At 35.5% G+C, this 7,482-nt stretch overlaps 1 pseudogene; it reads left to right on the top strand.

Moving 5' to 3' along the window:
* Window positions 1-3,520: 3,520 nt before the first annotated feature.
* Window positions 3,521-7,035, top strand: LOC149158654 (protein CLMP1 pseudogene; annotated as a pseudogene).
* Window positions 7,036-7,482: the final 447 nt, after the last annotated feature.

Raw genomic sequence — 7,482 nt, 5'->3', positions numbered from 1 at the left:
ATTCCTTTTCAGAAATGGGTATGGTATGGGAATTACCTCTAGACATAAAGATTGCTGAGGTAAGATGAATTAATATTTTATTTCCTCAGTTCAAACTAGAATACGTTGGTTTGTATGAAGACATGGACACCACAATGTGCCCATAAAGTGGTCTTCTAGATAAAGACACTGTAAAAAAGGAACAAAACTGTGGAAACATGGTTGCATTGGAAATGCGTGAAAGAGCATATATGTGTGAGATGTAAAAACACCCATTTTGAATGTAATGGAGAGAAACAAGTGAAAAGTGGAATGTCAGGCACATAAATATGTATAAATGATTGAATGTTACAATTCTGAAAAGCTTTCTAGCATTTTTTGTTGCATCATGATGACATCATTTCCTCTTGTATTTGAGTTGAAATACGTCATGTTAGTGCCAAAAAAAGTACTCTAGCTCATCCGAATGTTGTTATAATGGCGTTGAAGATGATCAAATGTAGGTAAAAGATAAATTAATGTTTTCCTAGAACCTATTTTGGAAATGACTACTATGTCCTCATTTTTCATAGAAAGAGGCCATGATTGTACTTGTATTGGAGTGGGGGAGGAGAATCCTACATTTTGTAGCTCAAAAGTCCAACATTTGAAACAATATCAGAAAATTTGTATCACAAATTACCCTGCATACTCTAAATGCATCCCATCAGTTATTCTATCCAAAAGCATTACAAAACTGAATATATCAATAACAAAGAAGAAGCATTTCCATTGCCACAATTGCTTGTTGAAGAAAACTATGATAGGAACATTAGGATTCTTCACAAGATATATAGCTAGCCCAAAAACATTGGCAGTCATAAACTCATCCTAAGATTTGAAATCCACCCTCAAACATTGATCCCCAGCAAATAAGCCCCAACTATATGAAGGTCGAATAAGAGAGTAGGGAGGCTCAGTGTTTATGTTGTATATCAGTACAACCTACAACATATGCTCCTCTCTAGAGAAAATATCATACCTATAACAAGTACAATGGATAAAAGATAAGTGATTTTGCCACTAAACACATAATGGATTGTATCTTGTCATCCTAGCTAACAAGTAACTGGGATGCTTCTCACATAAAAACAGAGCTGCTAATAATAATTGTAGAAACCAGGATAAATAATAATGTAACTGAAGTATAGGAGAGAAGAGACACAATCAACCTACAAATTTCTCAGTTGCAATTAATGAGAAAGTAGACAATCTTACATCTCGAAGAATCTTTGATGGAAATCCTGTTTGGTTAAATGTCATAAAAGGAGTAGGAATATTATCACTTTGAGCACAACCTACCCATTTATAAAAAGTCAAATGATAAATGTTTTCAAGAAAAATCCATATATCAATGTCACAATACTGTACATAGTGACAACCCCTCCCCTACCAATCTAGTCTAGATTCCCACTATTAGTATAACCAAAACAATCTTACAAATCTAGAAGAGAATTTGCAAAATGAATGTGAAGAAAAACTCAAGTAGTGAGAAATGATTTGAGAAAATATCAAAATCATCACCCAAACCATTGGAAATTATTACGAGAACAAAATCATGTGTTCTATTTGATAAAATTAGTCAAATCTACCTCCCTAAACAAATGTACAAAAGTATATAACTTTAAACACAAATGACTTTTAGAGCTGTGAAAGAAAATTATAAATTAAAAGGATACCTGGGTTGAAACCTCATGCTACCTTCAATAGGACTCAACTTCTGTGTAATTAGAAAGTTCAACATTTCCTTGCATCCTTGGAGTTGGTTTGACATTTAATTTAAATCCATAAATCTTCAAAATATTAGAATTTAAATTTTCTTTTATTTTTCAAGTGAAATTACAAGATGGAATTAATGACCACTTTTCCAAGGTGGGCACCAGTGAAGTGTCTTGAACCATTTCCCACATGTTCACACTGAAACCTATGCAAGATGATCTTTCTCAAGCTGCATTTCTCAATAGTGAATACAAGCATCATTTACACACATCAACAATATACCTCTCCTATACTATAATTAATTTTCTTCACAATAACCACTTCATTGATAGTAGATAGTTCCAAATTCCTATTGCTAAAAATTCAATAATTGACTCAATTTATAATGTGAGAACTTGATCTTTTAATTATTCTACACTTGTGTCACTCAACATTATATACAGAAAAACAAAGAATCTGAAATGACAAATTATTGCAGGATAAATATACAAAGTACAGAGCTTCAACTCTCTTAGTAGCAATTCAAGGCCTCTTGAGGAATAATAAAATTAAAAAAGGAAGGAATTATGTTTCCAAATACCACCTCTCTCATTTCTAAGCTCCTATTTGACTTTTTCCTATCTCTAGTTTTGAATTGGAACATCTTCTTATTGAGAGATCAATAATATGGGTTGCAATGAACATTCTACTATGAATGAAAATATCATTTTTTGGCATGTTCTCCTATTAGTTGAAATATATGGGTTGAGAGACCTTTCACATATAGAAAATGTCTTGAAGGAATTTTTTATATTGTTGGGAGTCAACTAACTAGATGTTTTAATCCAAGCACCTCACCATCTCTTCAAAGTCTGCAACTCCAATTATGTGCATTAATAAGAAAAAGATACAATGTGATGTAGTGCTCAACCATAGCCCACACGAGATAATTTTAGAATATTGGTTGTGTGAACTATTTTTGTAAGTTTAATGAGGCTCATATCCACATGTTTAAATTTCGGCTGTCAACCGACATTGAATGGGATTGGATTTTGTTCAAACCTTCGTTTGGCATAATTGTACAAGCCTTCCTGTCCTGATTGATATTGAGACGACCTTTAGATGCTTATGTTTAGCATTTACAATGGTAAATTTTGGAAGAGATAATCTTACGTATTTTAATATAATATTATACTTAGAAATAAGTTGAAAATTCATAATAATCTTTTCATCATTACAATGAAATGCAGAGGATTTTTAACAAAAATGAATATTACTCTTCTCTGCAAAAATTGTATTTTAGTATGAATTATCCAGTGGAAATACATCTTAGTTCATGATGACATAGAGCTCCAATAGATTTTGATTCATTTTCATTTTATGATGGGTCGTGACCAAAATTCAAACTTCATGAGTTGCATCTTTTATGTATAGTTTGTATCTCTAATTTAGAATGGCATGCACATTAGCATTAAGATTTGTGAGTTCGGCAATATTGGATTTCACTCAATAGTGGATAGGTTAGAGGGGAAATTAATGGTTGAAACTAGTTAGAAGTCTCGACAGGTCCTCTTTTGTTGGGACTATACACACTGATCTATGCTCAGTTGAAACTAGTATGTGGAGGAAATAGTAGTTCGTAAAAGTATCTAGTGATGGAATGAAAATATAGATCCATTTCTTGGGAGACTGTGAAGTGTTGTGAAATTTAGCTCAGTTGGGATAGGCTGAAAAAATGTTATTGGGCACAAAAAGAAAGCTTTCTGAGGCATTATCAAGTACAAAGAGAAAATATAATCTAAGAATGTTCACATTATTGGTTGAGATATATTTCTCTTTGCTCGGAATATTTCATGGGAAAGCCTGGGGGTGGAAAAAGAAAGGCACAGGGGAAGTTGTTACTACTGATAAATATGGAGTCATCACTAGAAGTAAAGTGGATCTTGATCTGTTAGTCTTCCTCAATAGGGCACACAAGCTCAAAGAGGAAGGCAACAAAAGATTCCAAAACAAAGACTGTGGACGCTTTGGAATAATAAGAAGAGGTTGTCAATCTTATCGTAGGATTCACCCGAACCATGCAGTCTTCCATAGAGACTGAGAAACATGATTGATGTAGATGAATCCTATTTAGCATGAAAGTGTTGTTAATGAATGTACACTCTCTCTTGAAGTGCACCCTCATTTTAGCATGGCTCTTTTTTAGAAGGGCACTAACAGATGAGGCTATGGGTAGGCTAGAATTAGCCATTCAAGATGTGCAGGCCCTTCTCTAGGTTGATGTGAATCAACAGGACGGCTGTGAACTTGTAAAAATGTTACGTCTTTCTCTTGGGAACAAGCAAGATGCTCTGCAAGACCTGCAAAATAGGCCCATGGTGCCTGCCTATTCAGGGACTTATCTTGCAGCCGTGGGGGCATCAATAGTTTTAGGAACTCCTGTTGGTAGTATGGGACCTTGTTTACCTACTAGAACTATGCCAAAGAATAAAAATAAATAGGAGAGGCATCTTGGTGATAACTAGAGGAATCAAACCAATGGGGTCCCTTTGTAGGAACCTCCCTTGCCAATGTATTCCAAAGGGTCTTCTTCACCACAAAAGACTTCGGTCTCGGAATCTTCCAGTGCATCTTCCAGAGTAATATCCATGGAATCTAATGGTTCTCAAGTTCACGAGGTTAAACATCCCCATCAACTTATGAAGAAAGAACAGGAAGAAATTCAATGGACACTATTGATTTTTTTTTTACCATGATATAAGGCTTAGTTGAATGCCAAACAAATGCAAATTTAACGATTCGAGAGAAACAGTGAGGAAATAGGTCTCCTCATCCAAGGAAGTTTTAATAAAATATAATGATTTGGATGGGGACCTTATGACTATTACAACTACATAAGATATATAGATTGGCATAAGTTGCTCCATCTCATCTTGCTGAGAAGAAAAGGACAGGGACTCAAACAAATACTCCTCTGCAAATGGGGGCTTGAACGACAAAGAATGAATTTATAATCAAAGTTTTTCAAATGATCCTTTGAGGTTGTATGTGGATGGTTTGGAATAGTATGAAAAGACTCTCAATCTTATCATAGGAATCACCCAGACCGTGCAATATTCCAGAGAAACTAAGAAACATGCCTGATGTAGATGAAGCCTGTTAAGTATGGAATTGTTGTTAATGAATGTACACTCTTTCTTGAAGTGCACCCTCATTTTAGAAAGGCTCTTTTTAGAAGGGCACTAGTATATGAGGCTATGGGCATGTTAGAATTAGCCGTGGAATATGTGCAGGCCCTTGTGCATGTTGATGTGAATTACCAGGATGGCTTAGAACTTGTCAAAAGGTTACATCTTGCTCTTGGGAATAAGCAAGATGCTCAATAAGACCTGCAAAATAGGCCCAAGGTATCTGTCTATTCAGGGACTTCTCTTGCAATCGTGGGGGCATCAATAGTTTGAGGAACTCCTATTGGTGGTATGGGGCCCTCTTTAGCTCCTAGACCTATGCCAAAGAAAAAAAATAAACAGGAGTGGTTTCCTGGTGATAACTAGAGTAATCAATCCAATGGGCCCCATTTGTAGCAACCTCCTTTGCCAATGTATTCCAAAGGGTCTTCTTCACTACAAAAGATCTCGGTCTTGGAATCTTCCAAGGCATCTTCCAGAGTAACATCCATGGAATCTAATGGTTCTGAAGGTCACGAGGTTAAACATTCCCATCAACCGATGAAGAAATAATACGAAGAAATTCAATGGAGGCCACTGGAAATTATTTTTTACCTTGACATAAGGCTTAGTCCAATGCCATACAAATGCAAATTTAAGGAGTTGAGATAAATATTAAGGAAGAAATTCTCCTCGTACAATGTAGTTTTAGTAAAATACAAGGATTTGGATGGGCATCTTGTGACTATTACAACTACAGAAGAGCTTACATTAGCAAAAGCTAATGCAGCTCAGCTTGATGAGAAGAAAAGGATAGGGACCCAAACACAAACTCCACTACAAATGAGAGCTTGAAAAACAAAGAACGAATTTTTAATCAAAGTTTTTCAAACGATGCTTTGAGGTTGTATGTGGTCGAGGTGAATCCTGAGCAGGAGCGAATGATTGAAGAAGAGGAGGAACCCCAATAGATGGCTTTCTAGAATGAAGAAGAGGAGGAACCTCTAGTAGATGGCTTTCAAGAAGAGGATGTGAAATCAGAGTAGAATTCTTTTGGTTCATCACAAGAAATCAATAGTAGCATAGTAGAAGACCCAAGAAAACAACCTAATAAGTAGGTATCCTTGGAGGAGACTTGTAAAGACAAAAATGGGGATGAGATTGAAGGAAAATAAGTTGAAATTGATGACAAACTATTTGAATTTTCTCAGTTGTTTCACACACACGTAGGCATTGATCCAAATTCTCACTTAGATCTTTATGAGCTAGGAATGGAGTTATGCTCTAAGGCATTGGCAGAAACTGTGACTAGCGAAGAAGCCCAATGCCTTTTTGAGATGACAACATGCAAGTTCCAGGAGGTGGTCGCGTTGTCAAATGCCCATATGTGTGTAGCTAGGAAGTAGATTCCTTTGGATGAAAATCCTTGAAAGGAACTGGTTAGGGCACAAATTCAGACTAGATATGACTAGGTCCATGATCAATACTCCCAAGATGGACAAACGTATGAGGAAGCTTTGAGGATAAAACCTCACTTCTATGAGGGATTGCTTGTACTAGGTCATCAATATTTTGAAAGTGAAAAACTTCGATGGTCTCTTGCTTTGTCTAGAAAGGTCCATCTTGGTACATGGGATTGTTCAAAAACTATCCAGTATTCAATAGTTCAAAGGAGAATATGCAGACTACAACTCAAATGTTGGAGAAGGTAGAAGAGTAGCACCAAATGAGTTAAAAGATCCTTCTGCAACCAAGAAGGATGATATCCTAAAAAGAAAAAGGGAAACTGGTTGGGGTTGATGGATATTATATTGAGGAGATAGAATAATCCACTGCCGAAGCAAGATAACAAGCTACTATAATGAGATCTCAGATCCATTTATTTTGGGGAAACATGCTTTTTGAATGCTCATAGGTGGAGTTCAAATTGGAAGATCCAACATGGAAGGAGCACCTTGATGTTGTTGTTGAGAGATTTAAGATTGTTGGAACTTCTTCTACTAATATTGAAATTCTGCCAAAGAATTATTCATCTAATGCAACCAATCAAGCAGGTAATGATGTAAAAACAAAAATTCGAAATGCAGATGTTGTGAGAGAAGAAACTGAAGATAAAGGTAAGGATGGAAATAGAGAGGAGATTATTCAATAAAGTTCAGAAGATTCTAGGGAACATCTCCTTTGACCTACCATTTTGACAAGTATAGCAGCAATGAAAAAGACAAATTCTTCAGTATTTATATAGGTGAAAATTGTCAAATATTTATGAATGAAACATATTACAATGTTTTGCAATAGCGTTGATCATAATCATAAAATCTTGTAGGCGTAGGAAAAAGTATCAAAGGCAAGAAGACGGTATAATAGAACATCACACGTTGGAATAGTTTTTCCAATGAATATTATGACACTTGGAAAATGTCCTATCAGCATGTTTTTTTCACAATGCATGGGGTTAGGGGTTAAATTTGATGTGCCCCCTTCCCATTAGTATAATGAGATTTACTTCCATAAGCTAGATCAATAAGATATAGAAAGTGAGAGAATTTATGATTTTACTCAAATACAAGTTTGAGAAGCCAAGTGATTGACACTTACA

This window comes from Pinus tabuliformis, chromosome 5_2 (assembly GCF_031772625.1).
Source record: "Pinus tabuliformis cultivar Carrire ecotype Pingquan chromosome 5_2, CPIR1, whole genome shotgun sequence".
Lineage (NCBI taxonomy): Eukaryota > Viridiplantae > Streptophyta > Pinopsida > Pinales > Pinaceae > Pinus > Pinus tabuliformis.
The sequence above is the reverse complement of the archived record's forward strand: the minus strand, read 5'-3'. Positions and strand labels throughout refer to the sequence as shown.